The sequence below is a fragment of the Schistocerca cancellata genome, chromosome 8 (genome assembly GCF_023864275.1).
Source record: "Schistocerca cancellata isolate TAMUIC-IGC-003103 chromosome 8, iqSchCanc2.1, whole genome shotgun sequence".
Taxonomy (NCBI): domain Eukaryota; kingdom Metazoa; phylum Arthropoda; class Insecta; order Orthoptera; family Acrididae; genus Schistocerca; species Schistocerca cancellata.
The window spans coordinates 585251028-585271454 of NC_064633.1; the positions used below are offsets into that span (position 1 = coordinate 585251028).

The 20427-nt window shown below is 41.5% G+C and overlaps 1 protein-coding gene across 3 annotated transcripts in view; it reads right to left on the reverse strand.

Annotated features, from left to right (window-relative positions):
- LOC126095223 (protein tramtrack, beta isoform-like) overlaps positions 1-20427 on the reverse strand; it is a 124256-nt gene that overhangs the window by 95758 nt on the left and 8071 nt on the right. The gene's annotated exons all lie outside the window — the stretch shown is intronic.

Below are 20427 nucleotides of genomic sequence, written 5' to 3' on the forward strand. Positions count from 1 at the left end.
CCCACTTGTTTTCAAACTTAGTTCAACCTGTTCCTGTGAGTGGCGTCGTCACAGCATGTCTTCAAGATGGCTGCTATACTTGACGTTCGTCAGAAGCAACGTGCTGTTATAGAATTCCTGTGTTGTGAAAATGAGACAGCGGGAAACATCCACAAGAGGTTGAAAAAAGGGTATGGAGATGATGCTGTCGATCACAGAACAGTAGTCGGTGGGCAAGCAGGTTATGTGATGAAAGCGAGCACGGCAATATTGAGGATTGTCCTCGCAGCGGCAGGCCTCGTACTGCACACACTCCAGACAATGTGCAGAGAGTTAACAAATTGGTGACTGCTGACAGACGCATCACAGTGAACGAATTGTCACACTATGTTGGAATAGGGGAAGGAAGCGTTTGCAGAATACTGAAAGTGTTGGCGTTAAAAAAGGTTTGTGCCAGGTGGGTTCCCAGGATGTTGACAGTGGCTCACAAAGAAACAAGAACAACGGTATGCAGCGAACTTTTGGAACAGTACGAGAATGGTGGAGGTGAATTTCTTGGAAGAATTGTGACAGGCAAAGAAACATGGCTCCATCCTTTTTCACCAGAGACGAAGAGACAATCAGTGGAGTGGCATCATGCAAATTCACCCAAGAAAAAAAAAAAAAATTCAAAACCACACTTGCTGGAAAAGCTAAGGCTACAGTGTTTTTCGATTCCGAAGGACTCTTGCTTGTGGACATCATGCCAAGTGGAACCACCATAAATTCTGATGCATATGTGATGACACTGAAGAAACTTCAAGCTCGACTCAGTCGTGTTCAACCACATCGGCAAAAGCAGGATGTTTTGCTGTTGCACGACAATACACAGCCACATGTCAGTCAAAAAACTGGGGAAGCGATCACAAAACTCGGATGAACAACACTGAAACACCCACCTTACAGTCCTGGCCTGGCTCCATGTGACTATCATCTCTTTGGGAAACTGAAAGACTCTCTTCGTGGAACAAGGTTTGAAGATGATGACTTCCTTGTGCACGCTGCCAAACAGTGGCTCCAACAGGTTGGTCCAGAATTTTACTGGGAGGTTATACAGACGCTGGTTCCAAGATGCCGTAAGGCAGTAGAGAGGGATGGATTTATGTGGAGAAATGAAAATATTGTTCCAAAAGGATGTATCTACACACTGAAAAACTTTCAAACATGTAGAATAAAAGATGGATTTAAAAAAAAAAATAGTGTGCATTTCTTCCTCATACTTCTATGAATGTATATTTAAATCGTGTCATGCATAAAATGTACTAATCTGCACGTTTCTTACCAGTTAGTTTCTTTTTAAATTCTTCTCATGCTTACAAATTGAAAACATTTTCTGAAATATTTGCTTGTCTTCATCTGGATTTATTGCATTTTTCAACCTCACCACATTATCAGTAATTACAGTCAGAACATTATCAGACCAACTGAACTGACATTGTTTTCTTTTGACCAAGAGGGTGGAGCTAAAGTTAAAATGTGAATTTTTTCAGGTACTTGTACATTAGCCACTTTTTCTTTCATTAACAATAGCAACACATGAAATTATTTGGTTTTCGTAACAATTTCATCATCAAATGTTTCTTCTCTATGGTCAGAATCTCCAATACTGCAATCTAATGCCTGGCAAACTTTTCTTCCCAAAACATGCTTCACTTTTTCTAGCTTCTTTTTGCCATATGATTTGGAATGGTGTGAAGTTTAAAGGGACAGCACCCCAAATCATACAAGTTTTACTTCCATCCTCAATACTTTGACTTTTTGGTACTGATTTGTGAAATGTCACCTCTGGGTCATCTGCATAACTTTAATTTCTATCACTGATGTCAGTTTTTTGTTCACAAATCTTACGACATGTTGTGCATAGATTTTGGCCTGGTTTTACATAGATTCTTTTAGCACTTAATGTTTAAGACAAAGATTAGCAAGCCGACCTCAAGGATTTTTTTAACTGTTTGTGTTTTTTGAAAGAAATCACAGCAAGTTCTTTGATAACTTTCAAAAACTTTTTAAGTAATGGTATCTGCGATGTCCGCATACAGTAGCACTTTCTTGATCTTGTGGAAAGCTTATATTGGATCGCAGCAATATCAAATCTCGCTCTTCACTCAGCTCTTCTATTTTTTGTAGAGTTTTTACAAAGGTATAGGTTGTCAAATGACAAGGTGTTTTTAGTAAGTAGCCAGCAGTGCATGAATTCACATTTTCCATTACAATTAACTGAGCACTAATTCACTTAAAACACTTTATACAAGTGGAATAATAGGACTGCACCACTAACAGACATGACCTGTCTCACAGAAAGATAAAGAGACAAACTGTTGCATGCCAGTTGTTCTCAACAATGAAATTCAGCAAGTTGCATTGTTTTCATGCCTATAAAAGTTTCAAAAAGCTATTGCTGTCTAAGAAAACTTTTTAATCACTTTGAGTAGGTGATTGGCTGAACACATAAATCATATATATTGTCTTTAAAAAGTTACAGACTTTGTCTTGCGAAAGGAAATAAATTTTCACACTTAAAAGTTAACTTGCCTGCCCAGAATGAGTTAAACTTAAATATGCTAATTTGATATCCTTGCATAAAAAATTTTCTTTGTAACTTTGTTGTTGTTGTTGTGGTCTTCAGTCATGAGACTGGTTTGATGCAGCTCTCCATGCTACTATATCCTGTGCAAGCTTCTTCATCTCCCAGTACCTACTGCAACCTACATCCTTCTGCATCTGCTTAGTGTATTCATCTCTTGGTCTCCCTCTACGATTTTTACCCTCCACTCTGCCCTCCAATACTACGAGGGCAGTTCAATAAGTAATGCAACACATTTTTTTTTCTGAAACAGGGGTTGTTTTATTCAGCATTGAAATACACCAGGTTATTCCCCAATCTTTTAGCTACACAACACTATTTTTCAACGTAATCTCCATTCAATGCTACGGCCTTACGCCACCTTGAAATGAGGGCCTGTATGCCTGCACGGTACCATTCCACTGGTCGATGTCGGAGCCAACGTCGTACTGCATCAATAACTTCTTCATCATCCGCGTAGTGCCTCCCACGGATTGCGTCCTTCATTGGGCCAAACATATGGAAATCCGACGGTGCGAGATCGGGGCTGTAGGGTGCATGAGGAAGAACAGTCCACTGAAGTTTTGTGACCTCCTCTCGGGTGCGAAGACTTGTGTGAGGTCTTGCGTTGTCATGAAGGAGAAGTTCGTTCAGATTTTTGTGCCTACGAACACGCTGAAGTCGTTTCTTCAATTTCTGAAGAGTAGCACAATACACTTCAGAGTTGATCGTTTGACCATGGGTAAGGACATCGAACAGAATAACCCCTTCAGCGCCCCAGAAGACTGTAACCATGACTTTACCGTCTGAGGGTATAGCTTTAAACTTTTTCTTGGTAGGGGAGTGGGTGTGGCGCCACTCCATTGATTGCCGTTTTGTTTCAGGTTCGAAGTGATGAACCCATGTTTCATCGCCTGTAACAATCTTTGACAAGAAATTGTCACCCTCAGCCACATGACGAGCAAGCAATTCCGCACAGATGGTTCTCCTTTGCTCTTTATGGTGTTCGGTTAGACAACGAGGGACCCAGCGGGAACAAACCTTTGAATATCCCAACTGGTGAACAATTGTGACAGCACTACCAACAGAGATGTCAAGTTGAGCAATGAGTTGTTTGATGGTGATCCGTCGATCATCTCGAACGAGTGTGTTCGCACGCTCCGCCATTGCAGGAGTCACAGCTGTGCACGACCGGCCCGCACGCGGGAGATCAGAAAGTCTTGCTTGACCTTGCGGCGATGATGACACACGCTTTGCCCAACGACTCACCGTGGTTTTGTCCACTGCCAGATCACCGTAGACATTCTGCAAGCGCCTATGAATATCTGAGATGCCCTGGTTTTCCGCCAAAAGAAACTCTATCACTGCCCGTTGTTTGCAACGCATATCCGTTACAGACGCCATTTTAACAGCTCCGTACAGCGCTGCCACCTGTCGGAAGTCAATGAAACTATACGAGACGAAGCGGGATGTTTGAAAATATTCCACAAGAAATTTCCGGTTTTTTCAACCAAAATTGGCCGAGAAAAAAAATGTGTTGCATTACTTATTGAACTGCCCTCGTAAATTGGTGATCCCTTGATGCCTCAGAACATGTCCTACCAACCGATCCCTTCTTCTTGTCAAGCCACAAACTTCTCTTCTCCCAAATCCTATTCAATACTTCCTCATTAGTTATGTGATCTACCCATCTAATCTTCAGCATTCTTCTGTAGCACCACATTTCGAAAGCTTCTATTCTCTTCTTGTCCAAACTATTTACCGTCCATGTTTCACTTCCATACATGGCTACACTCCATACAAATACTTTCAGAAATGACTTCCTGACACTTAAATCTATACTCGATGTTAACAAATTTCTCTTCTTCAGAAATGCTTTCCTTGCCATTGCCAGTCTACATTTTATATCCTCTCTACTTCGACCATCATCAGTTATTTTGCTCCCCAAATAGCAAAACTCCTTTACTGCTTTAAGTGTCTCATTTCCTAATCTAATTCCCTCAGCATCTTCTGACTTAATTTGACTACATTCCATTATCCTTGTTTTGCTTTTGTTGATGTTCATCTTATATCCTCCCTTCAAGACACCATCCATTCCGTTCAACTGCTCTTCCAAGTCCTTTGCTGTCTCTGACAGAATTACAATGTCATCGGCGAACCTCAAAGTTTTTATTTCTTCTCCATGGATTTTAATACCTACTACGAATTTTTCTTTTGTTTCCTTTACTGCTTGCTCAATATACAGACTGAATAACATCGGGGAGAGGCTACAACCCTGTCTTACTCCCTTCCCAACCACTGCTTCTGCTTCCCTTTCATGTCCCTCGACTCTTATAACTGCCATCTGGTTTCTGTACAAATTGTAAATAGCCTTTCGCTCCCTGTATTTTACCCCTGCCACCTTCAGAATTTGAAAGAGAGTATTCCAGTCAAAATTGTCAAAAGCTTTCTCTAAGTCTACAAATGCCTTTCCTTAATCTTTCTTCTAAGATAAGTCGTAAGGTCAGTATTGCCTCACGTGTTCCAATATTTCTACGGAATCCAAACTGATCTTCCCCGAGGTCGGCTTCTACTAGTTTTTCCATTCGTCTGTAAAGAATTCGTGTTAGTATTTTGCAGCTGTGGCTTATTAAACTGATTGTTCGGTAATTTTCACATCTGTCAACACCTGCTTTCTTTGGGATTGGAATTATTATATTCTTCTTGAAGTCTGAGGGTATTACGTAACTTTACTGCTTCAATAACTCAACACATGTAGCTTCTGAAATAAATTCAAAATCAAATGCTTCATAAACATCTGAGTCATGGGCATTTATGTAGATGAGTGCCATTTAGCACTGACATTCTTACAGAGCAAGCTATCAGAATAACACCACATTTAAAATTTGATATAAAATAAAGTCGAAGTGTGAGACAAAAAAGATTTTGCAGAAGTTCCCATGTTATAAGCACAAGCAAATGTGCAAAGTTTTGTGAAAATCTGATATATAGGGTTACAAATCCTAGAATTATTGCATATTTTGACATGGAATGACCCTGATGCACAAAAGCAACACCGTGCAAGAGTGGCAAAGAACTCAAGGAACTCTCTGAATACTATCCCAATTTCCTGGACAACACGATTACTGGGGATATTATCCCAATTTCCTGGACAACATGATTACTGGGGATGAGTCTCAGTACAATCCAAAGTCAGAGGCAGAGTATAGAATGGCACGACACCTTCGCCCCACCAACCCATCAGTTTCTACCAATGACAAATCAGTTGGTTACAGTACTTAAACCAAATTCTTAGGACTTTGGCTGCAGAGCAACGTCAGATGGAATAAGCATATTGAATATCTCAATGCAGAACTGAGCAAAACATGTTACCCTCTTTGCTCATTAAAATCATGCTGTAATGAGAAAACAGTAATGAATGCATATCATGCCTACTTTCATTCTCGTCTCAGATATGGGTTCACCTTCTGGGGAAACTCTAAAACAGCTAATAGCACTTCTGAATTACAAAAAAAGGGCTATTAGAATTTTGTTTGGGTGCAAGCCTAAAGACTCTTGTAAACCTCTATTTAAGAAATCTGACATTCCTCCACTACTATGTGTATACATTATGGAAACCCTTTTATTCTTTAAAATAAATGTAATAAGTAAATAGGTAAGGACTGCAGACTGCAAAAAATCTTATATACATCATCATTTTCCCACACAAAACAGAAACTTACATATAACTCATATCAGCACAGGTCTGTGCTAAAAAGTTACTTTTCACATGGGAGTTAAGCTTTACAACAAACTTGCTGAAAACATAATAGTTATTACCTTTGGAAAATCTCTAAAGCCATATTTACAGCATCACTACTTTTACTCCTTTGAAGAATATTTCAATTTATGAAGTGCTGCTCTGTAGACAACATGACCAATAAACACAAGGCTTGCATGTCCTGGGTGAAGTCTGTGCTCGCTCACTCTCTCTCTCTCTCTCTCTCTCTCTCTCTCTCCCCCCCCCCCCCCCCCCACAAGTTTTTCCCCCCTCTGAAGGTGTTAGTACCCCATGACCAGACCATCACCATTTTATAAGGAAGCACTCCAGATGTTGATTCACTGGGTTGCCTGTATTATCAAGGAGTTCTGCGCTTTGTGGAAGCTCCCCCGCAACAATGCACTGGTTCACTTCGTCTTTGTTGTCGTGGCCTGCCTGACCCAGATCAGTGTGACCACAATGCTGCAGCCACCCTACAGTCCCAACCCAGCCCTGTCAAGACACTTTTTGTTTCTTCAGCTGAAAAGGGACCTCAAAGGAAAGTATTTTAAGTCAGTGGACAACATCGGCAGTTTCCCTGAAGAGTATCCTAATTGAGATGTACAAGAAAGCTTATGACACATGGAAATCGTGCTGGCAAAAATGTATTGATGCAGAATGGCCATACTTTGAAGAATTTTTAAGCTGAGGTACAAAAACCGATCAATAATTTAATGAAAGCATGATGAGTTACTTTCCAGACACCCCCTGTATCACATGTGATGTCAGGTCTGCCTGACCGACTGTACCATTATGGGAGGTAATAACAGGGTGTATAAGTGGATGAGAAAAAAAAATTCCCGGATTTCCCGGTTAAAAATACACTTTCTCCCACATGAAGATACACTTTTTCCGTGTTAAGTTTTCCTCGGAACTGTAGAACTCATCAATCCTTTCAGTTGTTGTGGTTTTATACACCAGCATATAATTTCCAGGAAATTCAGAAAACGAAACTCAGAGGAAACACGTTTTGGAAAGATGTCTGATGTGCAGCAACCTGCACACAGCATATTTTCATATAACGAAAGTATAAATTCCAATTCCACCAAACACCGCACATTACTTTCCGAAGGACTGAAATAAAGATTGCGAAGCGCTTTTGTAGCCGGCCGATGACAGCGGATATTCAGAGCATAGGACACATGATGTAGTCAGCCAAAAGCAACATCACTGTTAAGTATCGCTAACACACAAATAGGAAAAGGTAATGGTTTAAATTAATATACATCACACAAAGTGCCAGTAAAATTTTTAACAACGACATAAATGTCCGATCTTCCGGGCTCGAAAATATTGTAAATGGTCGTCCTCAAAGATTTGATTTTTGAATGATAGTCAAACGCTCTGTGATTTAAGAAATTCAGCAGACATTCGCCCACAGAGTTCTTCTTGCGTAAAAGGAAATTTACTTTGAAAGTAACACTTTTCAAACAACCATTCAGAATATTTTCCTGCGACCTGTTAGAAATAGATTCGTTTCAGCAGTTGCCAGAGAGCGCCAGATAACAGGCGTCGCTGCACTTGCGCAGCTACGATGACGCAGGAAGCCCATACGTTCGTACATGTAAAACATTAAAAGATCTTACATTATGTCATAAAGGAAACAAGATATTAGAGGATACTCCAAGAGCATGGGAATTTTGTGAACCATACTGAAATGCATCTGCATCATTCGGCTTAAAGTGCACATTCGTATGTCCAGATTCTGATGTAAATTTTCTTGGAGTAACAGTACTGTATTATCTAATGTTTGGTTCTTTATTAAGGCATAATGCCATATGTGCTAGAAGATGAAAATGTGAACTTGAAATGCAGCTAACAGTTGAAACTAGCCAATAGTGTGGAATTACACACTTCATTTCAAATAAATTGACTGTCTCAGCAGAAAAGATTAACAAAAGTCAAATTTCTTTAACAAACCAACAAAAATAACCCATAAACAAGGGTTATGTGGAGGCTACCACCTCCCCACTACAACTCAGACTGCTTTGTGCATCAGGTCCGGATCTACGATATTTCCAAAACGGGGCGATACTAGATAGTGGCACTACCCCTCCCTCGAGCGTTTGAGATTGGAAGCCAAAAATTTAAAAAATCAACTTTTATAAAATATCTTCATTTTGTAGCGCACATCTTTCTGAAGATGTCTGATACATAAAACATATATGTTCAAGGGAACGTAAAACATGTTATTTGGTCTTAAGTGTGCCAAAGTGCAGTGCCACGCTTCTTCACACAGCAGTCTTCTATCGCATGTCTCTGTATTTCAATCTGTGGAATTCAAACATGTAATATTTTGTAATGGGTGCCATCAAACTATATTCAGGACAGTCGAAATTGAAATGTCCTGTGGTGCCTCTCCTGCTCCCAGTCAGCCGGTTTGACATCCTGCCCCTCTTTTAAAAAATCTCGCAATTAATACTGGATGGGATTATTTGTAACTGGCAGAACAAGAACTCTTCAGAAAATTTGCAGTCTTTACTGCCTATTAGCTAATAACTTGCTGTTTTGTGTGACATAAAATTAAATATAGGATACATAAAATTAGTAAAGACAAGTGACAAGCAAGACGGTACACATTTCTTCAATCCTTACGTCCCAGCTTTTTTTCTCTCTAACCTTGCTGCAGCTTTACATGGTGTCCTTTCCTTTCTGTGAAAGGATCTATTATCTCATCAGACTTCATCAAACGTTTTGCCACTTGAAAAAACGAAATGTTGTTGTCTAATACTAAAAAAGCTGTTAATACAAATTGTACCCAAGACTGGCGTGGTTTCTCGGTCTGATTACGTGTATTTTGTCACTGCTAGATAAAACGAAATAGGCCTGCCTAATACTGCAGCAATTGTTACACACACCAAATAAACTAGACTGCCTTGGCACAAATGGTTATTTTTATAACACGACGGAATATAATTCACAAAGTACCAATATCAAATGCCTATTAGGCCTACTACAAGCAAAAAGTTTTATGTTAGGAAATAGTTTCACATTTCATTCATACTCTCTAGCTTCTGAAGCATTAGATCGAAAAGTCAGTGTCGTCGTAACTGCCGTCTGCTTCACGTCTGCTGTGCAGCGAGCTACCTTAATTTAAGTATTAACTGTATTTTTCTTACTTGTCACTTCTTCCGTGTGTATTTGCTTTTAGGAAGCTTTAATTGTCTGGTGCTATTAATAGTGTTCCATAGATTTCGTGTTTGTTTTGAATATAGTCAGAGAGAGTCCCTTTAGTCAACCATAGTGCCAGTAGTGCTAGTGTTTGTTTTCAATACAGTCCAGAGACAGGTAGTGCAATTTTAATTGTTTTCTACAAGAAGTGGCTAGCAACCCCAGTTTAGTGAATAAACAGCCGCCTTTACTGAATTAGCAGTCTAGTTAAAGGTTGAACAACTCTCTTCAGTAAATTGATTCCTTAGGATGGATAGGATGTGTGACTGCTGTGTACGGACGCAGGAGGAGCTGGCCACTGTTCGCGAACAGCTGAGCGTGTTGATGGCCGCGGTCAGCCGTCTTCAGGCTGCTGCCTCGGAGTGTAGCGGCAGTGGGGAGCCTGGTGCGTCGCAGGGTACACCCCAGGCGTTACATGCTTCACACACTGTCCCTGCTGTCGAGACATCTTCGCCGGTACCGGGCGCGGTAGGGCCACCCTCTCCCCAAGGGGAGTGGTGGGTTCAGCGGCGTTCGCGGCGCACGAGGCGGAGGGTCAATGTGGAGGCTGGCCGTGTGGCATCGCCCGCTCTGCCTGTGAGTGGACATGTGGCTGCTCCTTCAGCAAGGTCCAAGCAGGCACACGGGGGGAGGGGTTTATTAGTTATTGGGAGCTCCAACGTTAGGCGGGTGATGGAGCCCCTTAGGGAAATAGCGGGAAGGTCGGGGAAGAAGGCCAGTGTTCACTCTGTCTGCTTGCCGGGGGGCCTCATCCGAGATGTGGAGGAGGCCCTACCGGCGGCGATAGAGAGCACTGGGTGCACCAGACTGCAAATTGTTGCTCATGTCGGCACCAATGACTCCTGCCGTCTGGGTTCAGAGGTCATCCTCAGTTCGTACAGGCGGTTGGCGGAATTGGTGAAGGCGGAAAGCCTCGCTCGCGGGGTGGAATCAGAGCTAACAATTTGTAGTATCGTTCCCAGAACCGATCGCGGTCCTCTGGTTTGGAGCCGAGTGGAAGGCTTAAACCAGAGGCTCAGACGATTCTGCGGAGATCTGGGGTGCAAATTTCTCGACCTCCGCTATTGGGTGGAGAAATGTAGGGTCCCCCTGAATAGGTCAGGCGTGCACTACACGCCGGAAGCGGCTACAAGGGTAGCGGAGTACGTGTGGAGTGCACATGGGGGTTTTTTAGGTTAGAGAATCCCCTCCCTAGGCCCGACAAGACGCCTCCTGAGACGCGGCAAGGTAGGAGTAGGCAAAATGCAACAGGGAATAACAATATTAATGTGCTAATAGTAAACTGCAGGAGCGTCTATAGAAAGGTCCCAGAACTGCTCTCATTAATAAACGGTCACAATGCCCATATAGTACTAGGGACAGAAAGTTGGCTGAAACCAGACGTAAACAGTAATGAAATCCTAAACTCGGATTGGAATGTATAGAGACAGGCTGAACAGTGAAGGGGGAGGCGTGTTTATAGCGATAAGAAGTGCAATAGTATCGAAGGAAATTGACGGAGATCCGAAATGTGAAATGATTTGGGTGAAGGTCACGGTTAAAGCAGGCTCAGACATGGTAATTGGATGTCTCTATAGGCCCCCTGGCTCAACAGCTGTTGTGACTGAGCACCTGAAGGATAATTTGGAAAATATTTCGAGTAGATTTCCCCACCATGTTATAGTTCTGGGTGGAGGTTTTAATTTGCCAGATATAGACTGGGAGACTCAAACGTTCATAACGGGTGGCAGGGACAAAGAATCCTGTGAAATTTTTTTAAGTGCTTTATCTGAAAACTACCTTGAGCAGTTAAACAGAGAACCGACTCGTGGGGATAACGTATTAGACCTTCTGGTGACAAACAGACCCGAACTATTTGAAACAGTTAACGCAGAACAGGGAATCAGCGATCATAAAGCGGTTACGGCATCGATGATTTCAGCCGTAAATTGGAATATTAAAAAGGGTAGGAAGATTTTTCTGATTAGAAAAAGTGACAAAAAGCAGATTTCAGAGTACCTGTTGGCTCAACACAAAAGTTTTGTCTCAAGTACAGATAGTGTTGAGGATCAGTGGACAAAGTTCAAAACCGTCGTACATTATGCGTTAGATGAGTATGTGCCAAGCAAGATCGTAAGAGATGGAAAAGAGCCACCGTGGTACAACAACCGAGTTAGAAAACTGCTGCGGAAGCAAAGGGAACTTCACAGCAAACATAAACATAGCCAAAGCCTTGCAGACAAACAAAAATTACGCGAAGCGAAATGTAGTGTGAGGAGGGCTATGCGAGAGGCGTTCAATGAATTCGAAAGTAAAGTTCTATGTACTGACTTGGCAGAAAATCCTAAGAAATTTTGGTCTTATGTCAAAGCGGTAGGTGGATCAAAACAAAATGTCCAGACACTCTGTGACCAAAATGGTACTGAAACAGAGGATGACAGACTAAAGGCCGAAATACTAAATGTCTTTTTCCAAAGTTGTTTCACAGAGGAAGATTGCACTGTAGTTCCTTCTCTAGATTGTCGCACAGATGACAAAATGGTAGATATCGAAATAGACGACAGAGGGATAGAGAAACAATTAAAATCGCTCAAAAGAGGAAAGGCCTCTGGACCTGATGGGATACCAGTTCAATTTTACACAGAGTACGCGAAAGAACTTGCCCCCCTTCTTGCAGCGGTGTACCGTAGGTCTCTAGAAGAGCGTAGCGTTCCAAAGGATTGGAAAAGGGCACAGGTCATCCCCGTTTTCAAGAAGGGACGTCGAACAGATGTGCAGAACTATAGACCTATATCTCTAACGTCGATCAGTTGTAGAATTTTGGAACACGTATTGTGTTCGAGTATAATGACTTTTCTGGAGACTAGAAATCTACTCTGTAGGAATCAGCATGGGTTTCGAAAAAGACGGTTATGTGAAACCCAGCTCGCGCTATTCGTCCACGAGACTCAGAGGGCCATAGACACGGGTTCACAGGTAGATGCCGTGTTTCTAGACTTCCGCAAGGCGTTCGATACAGTTCCCCACAGTCGTTTAATGAACAAAGTAAGAGCATATGGACTATCAGACCAATTGTGTGATTGGATTGAGGAGTTCCTAGATAACAGGACGCAGCATGTTATTCTCAATGGAGAGAAGTCTTCCGAAGTAAGAGTGATTTCAGGTGTGCCGCAGGGGAGTGTCATAGGACCGTTGCTATTCACAATATACATAAATGACCTGGTGGATGACATCGGAAGTTCACTGAGGCTTTTTGCAGATGATGCTGTGGTGTACCGAGAGGTTGTAACAATGGAAAATTGTATTGAAATGCAGGAGGATCTGCAGCGAATTGACGCATGGTGCAGGGAATGGCAATTGAATCTCAATGTAGACAAGTGTAATGTGCTGCGAATATACAGAAAGATAGATCCTTTTATCATTTAGCTACAAAATAGCAGGTCAGCAACTGGAAGCAGTTAATACCATAAATTATCTGGGAGTACGCATTAGGAGTGATTTAAAATGGAATGATCATATAATGTTGATCGTCGGTAAAGCAGATGCCAGACTGAGATTCATTGGAAGAATCCTAAGGAAATGCAATCCGAAAACAAAGGAAGTAGGTTACAGTACGCTTGTTCGCCCACTGCTTGAATACTGCTCAGCAGTGTGTGATTCGTACCAGATAGGGTTGATAGAAGAGATAGAGAAGATCCAACGGAGAGCAGCGCGCTTCGTTACAGGATCATTTAGTAATCGCGAAAGCGTTACGGAGATGATAGATAAACTCCAGTGGAAGACTCTGCAGGAGAGACGCTCAGTAGCTCGGTATGGGCTTTTATTGAAGTTTCGAGAACATACCTTCACCGAAGAGTCAAGCAGTATATTGCTCCCTCCTACGTATATCTCGCGAAGAGACCATGAGGATAAAATCAGAGAGATTAGAGCCCACACAGAGGCATACCGACAATCCTCCTTTCCACGAACAATACGAGACTGGAATAGAAGGGAGAACCGATAGAGGTACTGAAGGTACCCTCCGCCACACACCGTCAGGTGGCTTGCGGAGTGTGGACGTAGATGTAGATGTAGGTACGAAATTTTTATACAAATTTGGAATCGTCATATTCTTCCGTAATTTGTGAGTCCCGTTTCTTCTCCTTCCTCGTTCTAACAAACAATCTTGTCATAATTAATTCAGCAACTATTCCTGCCAGTGTCAAAACTTATTCCCTGGTTAACTTCACTAACCCTGCCACTATCACCAGTTTAGTTATCCCTCATTTATTCTCCTGTTAGGCATTATTACGCGTTCGTACAACGCGTTTTCCGTACTACCCCCAGAATAAAACTTTTGCGGCTGCTAGCTGGGGACTGTATAACTGGCCCTTAGTAGTGTAGTGGTCTGGACAAAAATTTTCTGTCAAAATTTCATTTTCCTGGATACACGGAGGAGACAATACGCAATATTTGTTGCCTGTTATTCCTTTTAGTCATTTGTTTACACTCTGTTAGTCTGAATCTATGGAATTCGCTAGTAGTTATAACAATACTGATCATTTGCAAACCCAATCAACCACATAAACGGCAATTGGCATTCACCCATTCGGCTTTATTCCGCTCAGCTCGTACAGACCCATCGCCTTTGGTCTGCAGGAAAGTTTATTTCTAGATGCGACGGGGATTCCCCTGGCAGAGACATCATGTACACTATGCACGCATTCAAAAATCAGCTTACGATTATTTCGGAAACCAACTTAGAATTTGTTCAAAAACTAACAGGGATGCGTTCAAAATCATATGAGTAATCGATATACCAATGTGCGCTGGATGCTAGGCACTTTGTGAAACAAGGTCCATTTCCTCAACAATATAAATTTTGCCCCCCCCCCCCCCCCCCTGAAACTTCCGCCCAGGTCGGATACCTATGCCCCCGCCCCCTAGTTCCCGGCCTGTTCCGCATACGTGAATCTGGCAGCTTAGGCGCACCAGTAAAATTTTTCCGGATAGCATCTGCCTGATTGCTCTATTGCTTATACTGCTAAATGCCACACTTCTGTAGCCAGAAGCGGGAGAAGGCACTTCTCAAACGCAGCTCAAGTGCACATGCGCATAAGCTCGCTCACAACCGCTCAAATGAATCTAATGTAAACAGTTGTGACATCAAGTTCATCGGAGGCTATTTGTTGTTATGAAACATTGCATAGTCTTCCTAAAGCCTTTTGACACATTTTGCTGTTGGCAAACGCTTGTGTGAGCACTGTGTTTTGTTGTTGTAAATGGTGCATTGCCTTTAGTACTGAAGTTTTATTTTCGTGGTTTTTTTTTTTCTCTCGTTCATTTTTAATTGGTGCAGTATTATTTTGCAGTAGCAAGATACATTAATATCCTTTGTTAGAGTATTGGTTCTTACCAGTCAAAGTTAGAAAAATTTAACTGAAAACTAAAACAATGAAAAATTCCCTCGGATCTCCTAGTTGTCCCGGGTCATATACACCCCGAATAACTGAATTTAAGGCATGCCGTTAACCTGCACATGAGACTAGTCCTTAGTGATGGACTGCACAGTTCCCTGCAGTAGTTATCCACTTTTTACATTTTATCATTGCTTGTCATCTGACCCACAATGGGTTACCATAATCACCTCCACAGAAAAATAATCCACTTTTGGATTTTATTGAAGGTTTCTAGAAACTTTCCGAGTACTGGGACATGGAAGTTGTTTCGTGATCCTGTTTGTGTGTAAAAATTCCAACTGCATACAATGTTTTCATTCAAAAACTGATATTTTCTTGGACCCTGGTGCTACTCATGATGATGAAGTGACAATAATAAGATTCTCGGTTCTTAATGCAGAAGAGCCTAGAGTTTCTGCATTCAAGAAGGATATCTTATTTTTCAGTACACACAGCATAAAGAAGATGACCCCAAATTTGATTTCTTTTCTGTGTTTAATGTTTCGATTGTCTCTGATATCGCTACCTGTCAGCTTCTGCTTGATCTTTCTTCTTTTGCAGATAGTAAGTATACAAAACTTTCAATGGCAAAGATTTCTGTGATATCGGAACACATGAGCAATGTGCAGACATTGGCACTCGTTCGAAATTATCAACCAAAAGCTGCAACCTACCTACCAACTAAAAGCAACAATTGTGAATTACGGGTATTTCATCTATTGACAGTTTAACACAACCTATTCAAAAATTAAAGGGGGGCGTATGAGCCATGAGGTAAGGTATTGGGAGGGAGCAGGAGTTGTGTAAGGATGGACAAGTATATAGTGTGGGCTTGGTGAATGGCGGAATAACACTGTGGAGGTGTGGGAAGGATAATGAGCAGGACATTTCTCATTTCAGGGCACTACGAGAAGTAACTGAAACCCTAGCGGAGAATGTAATTCAGTTGCTCTAGTCCTGGATGGTACTGAGTTACAAGGGGAATGCTTTTCTGTGGCCAGACAGTGGGACTTTGGGAGGTGGTGGGAGACTGGAAAGATAAGGCACGGGAGATTTGTTTTGTACAAGGTTGGGACGATAATTATGCCTGTAACAGACATAGATGCAATTCCTGTCCCATATATCTTCCCACCACCACATACTCTAGTCCAGTCACTAACATCACCTATCCCACCCAAGGCAGGGCTACCTGTGAAACTAGTCATGTGATCTACAAGCTAAGCTGCAACCACTGTGCTGCATTCTACGTAGGCATGACAACCAACAAGCCGTCGGTGCACATGTGACTAACTGTGGCCAAAAAACAAGTGGACAACACTGTTGCTGAACACGCTGCCAAACATGATATCCCTCATCTTAATGACTACTTCACAGCCTGTGCCATATGGATCCTTCCCACCAACACCAGTTTTTCTGAACTGCATAGGTGGGAACTTTCCCTGCAATACATCCTACGTACCCGTAACCCTCCTGGCGTCAACCTTGGTTAGTCACTGTCCTCACCCATCCAGCCCCCTCCCTATTCCCATTCCAGCAACACACAGCCGTCGTTTCACCATGACACCCAGTCTTTTAATTTATTTTTATTTCTCTCCTTTCCGCTACTTACCCCCTCCCCCCTTCTCTCCTGTCTTCCGTCTAAACTGCAACACTTCACTGTCTGCCACTCCCACCATACTATCCCTCCCCCTCCCTGCCCCAGCCACCTCCTTATCCCCACCCAGTCGCCACTCCCATCATGCACTGGTGCTGCTGCTCGCAGTGTAGTTTCAGCTCTCTGAGACTGTAGACGTGTGTGCAAGTTGCATTTGCGTGAGTATGTGTATGCGTGTGTATGTGTGTCTACAGCTGACCAAGGCCTTAATGGCCGAAAGCTATGTGTGTGAATCTTTTTATTGTGCCTATCGCGACTCAGCATCTCTGCTATATGGTGAGTAGCAACTTTCCTTCTCTGGTATCGTTACATTCCATCCTGGATTTCCCATTGTTTGACTTACTTTGCTGTCTGTCAGACACACATGACCACAGTCTCTCTGGCTGCTGAGGCCACCTCAGCAGTCACTGGCTGTGGTCATGTATGTGTGAGTTGCATTTGTGCTTGTGTGTGTGTGTGTGTGTGTGTGTGTGTGTTTAGTCTATTTCTGCTGAAGGACTTTTTGGCCAAAAGCTTATTTGCTGTCAATTTTTTTGTTGTACCTATCTGCGACTCAGCACCTCTGCTATATGGTGAGTAGCAACTTTCCTTTTCATAATACTGTCATTATTCCGACCTGAATTTTCCACTGTTTGATTACTGAATGAAAATACGCGAAATATGTCAACTTACTGAGTTCCCTCTCCCCCGGATTTGCAGTGATTCTAAAGTCCCCTAAGAATTATGAAATTTCCACCCTATTTATTATTTACTCTCCATGTGTTACACTCGTCATTGGTGTAGTATCTGCATGTGTGCAGAGCTTAATATGTTGTCTTTTTACAATTTAAGATGAGACCATCTACATCTATACTCTGCCAACCACCATGAGGTGCAAGGCAAAGGGTGTGTCCAATTGTATCAGTTGTTAGGGTTTCTTCCTGTTCCTTTCACTTTTGGAGTGCAGGAAGAATTATTGTTTGAATGCCTCCATGTGTACAGAAGTTATTCTAATCTTATAGCCATAATGCCTCCATGAGCGATACGTATGTGGTTGTAGCATATTCCTACAGTAATCATTTAAAACTTGTTCTTGAAATTTGTTAATGTACTTCCTCAGAATAGTTTATCTTCAAGAGTCTATCAGTTCAGTTCCTTCACTATCTCTGTGACACTCTCCCAGGGATTAAACAAACCTGTTTCATGCTGCCCTTCTCTATATATGTTCAATATCCCCTGTTAGTCCTACCTGGCACAGGTCCCACACATTCTATAACTGGTCACACGAGTTATTTTTAAGCAATCTCCTTTGTAGACTGGTTGCACTTCCTCCACATTCTACCAAGAAACTGAATCTGCCATCTGCTTTACCCATGACTGAACCTATGTGATCATTCGATTTCATATCCCTACAAGGTGTTACACCCAAGTATTTGTATGAGTTGGACAATTGCAACAGTGACTCACTGATATTATAGTCACAGGACGCTACATTTTTTCATTTTCTGAAGTGCAAATTTTTCATTTCTGAACATTTAGAGCAAGTTGCCAATTTCTGCATCAAGCTGAAATCTTATTAGGATCTGATTGAATATTTATACAGCTTCTCTCAGATACAATTTCATTATCATCTGCAAAGAGCCTGCTTCTACTACTGCCTACAAGGTCATTAACATACAACATGAAAAAAAAAGCAAGTGTCATCTGATGATGCCTCTCCATCCAAGATAACACGATGTGTCCTCCCTACCAAAAAAACCCTCAATCCAGTCAAAAATTTCACTTGATACCCCCTGTGATCGTACTTTTGACAGTAAGTGTAGATGCAGTACTGAATCAAGTGCTTTTCGGAAATCAAGAAACTTGCCTTGATCCAAAGCTTTCACTATGTATGTGAGATAAGTGCAAGCTGGGTTTCGCATTATCAACGTTTTCTAAATCCGTGCTGGTTGGCATTGAGGAGGTCATTCCTTTAAGGTACCTAAGTATATTTGAGCTCAGAATACATTCTAAATATTCTACAACAAATCGATGTCAAGGATAATGGACAGTAGTTCTGTGGATAATTTCTACTACACTTCTTGAAGACGGGTGTGACCTGTACCTTTTCCCAAGAACTGGGCACGGTTTTCTGTTCCAGGGATCTACGATACATTGTAGTTAGAAGAGGAACTAACTCAGCCATAAATTCAGTATAGAATCCAATAGGGATACCATTGGGCCCTGGAGCTTTGTTCTATTTGAACAGTTTCAGTTGTTTCTCAACACCACTGACACTAATACTTACTTCATTCATCTTTTCAGTGGCACGAGAATTAAACTGGGGAAATTCTCCTGGGTGTTCCTTGTAAAGGAACATTTGAAAACAGAGTTAAGCATTTCAGCTTTTGCTTTGCTATCCTCAATTTCAGTTCCTGTCTCATTCGCTAGGGAATGGACACTAACTTTGATGCCACTAACAGCTTTTACATATGACCAAAATTTCTTTGGATTTTGTGAATTGTCATTTGAAAATATTATGCTACAATAGTCACTGATGACATCACACAATGATCTCTTGACAGCCAAATGTGTTTCATTTAGCATCTCTCTATTTATAGCCCTATGCTTTGTTTTACACCTAATATTTAGTAATCTCTGTTTCTTTAGAAGTTTGTTTACAGTGGCTGTATACAATGGAGTTTCCCTCCCATTATGATCTTTTCTACAGGGCACATATCTATCCAGTGCATGGTCAACTGTTCTTTTAAATTTGAGCTAGAGTTCCTCTACATGCTCCTGCCGAGTGCTGAAAGTTTCATGTTCCTCGTTGATATACACTACTGATTTTTTTTTATCTAGTTTACAGAACATATAGATCTTTCTGGCTGTTTTAGTTGTCCTTTGTACTTTGGTAATCTTTGTTGCCACAAGTGTGTCATAGTTACTGATACCAGTTTTGATGTGGGCACCCTAAGAGAGGTCAAATCTATTTGTTGCCATTACGTCCAATTGCCATTACATCATGAGTGTGATTAACAACTGTACGTTCTAGGCAGTTTTCGGAGATGGCATTTAATGAAGTTTCACAGGATGTCTTATGCCAGCCACTAAAAAACCAGAAAGCCAGTCAATGATACTTTAAGATCTTTGTTTACCATTCTTTCTGTGTCTGTATGTATGCTGGGATTGATTACAATACTAGTTTTATCTGCAAAAAGAACAAATTCAGCTTGTTGTATACTAGATGGAAGATCGTTTACAGATATAAGGAACAGTAGTGGATCTAAGATTGAATCTTGGGGAACCCCATATGTGATTTCTCCCGTCAGAATTATGTCCCTGGACTATACTGCTTGAATTCCTAAGTACAACTTTCTGCCTTCTTTTGGTTACATAAAGACATAATAAATTGATTAGCTACACATTCTATCCCATACAACATCAATTTATCCAAGAGAATACTGGGATTCACACAATCACATGCCTTAGAGAGGTCACACAATATACCAGCCACCATTAGTTTATTATTTAATGTTTGTAATATCTTTTGAGTGAACAATGGCATTCTCATTAGAACAACCCTTCTGAAACCCAAACTGTGATTTGCTAAGGATACTATTGTTGCTATGATGAGATACTATTCTAGAACACACAACATTCTCAAAAATTTCGGAAAATGATGTCAGCAGTGAAACAGGCCAATAGTTATTGACATCTCCTTTCTTAAAGAGTGATTTATATGCTTGCATTGCAAACCCGAACATAGTTTTCAGGTGGGTCAGAACCTGGAATTTCCAATGAAAATGGTTTTTTAAGAAAAATCATCAACTTCATCCTCAATTTG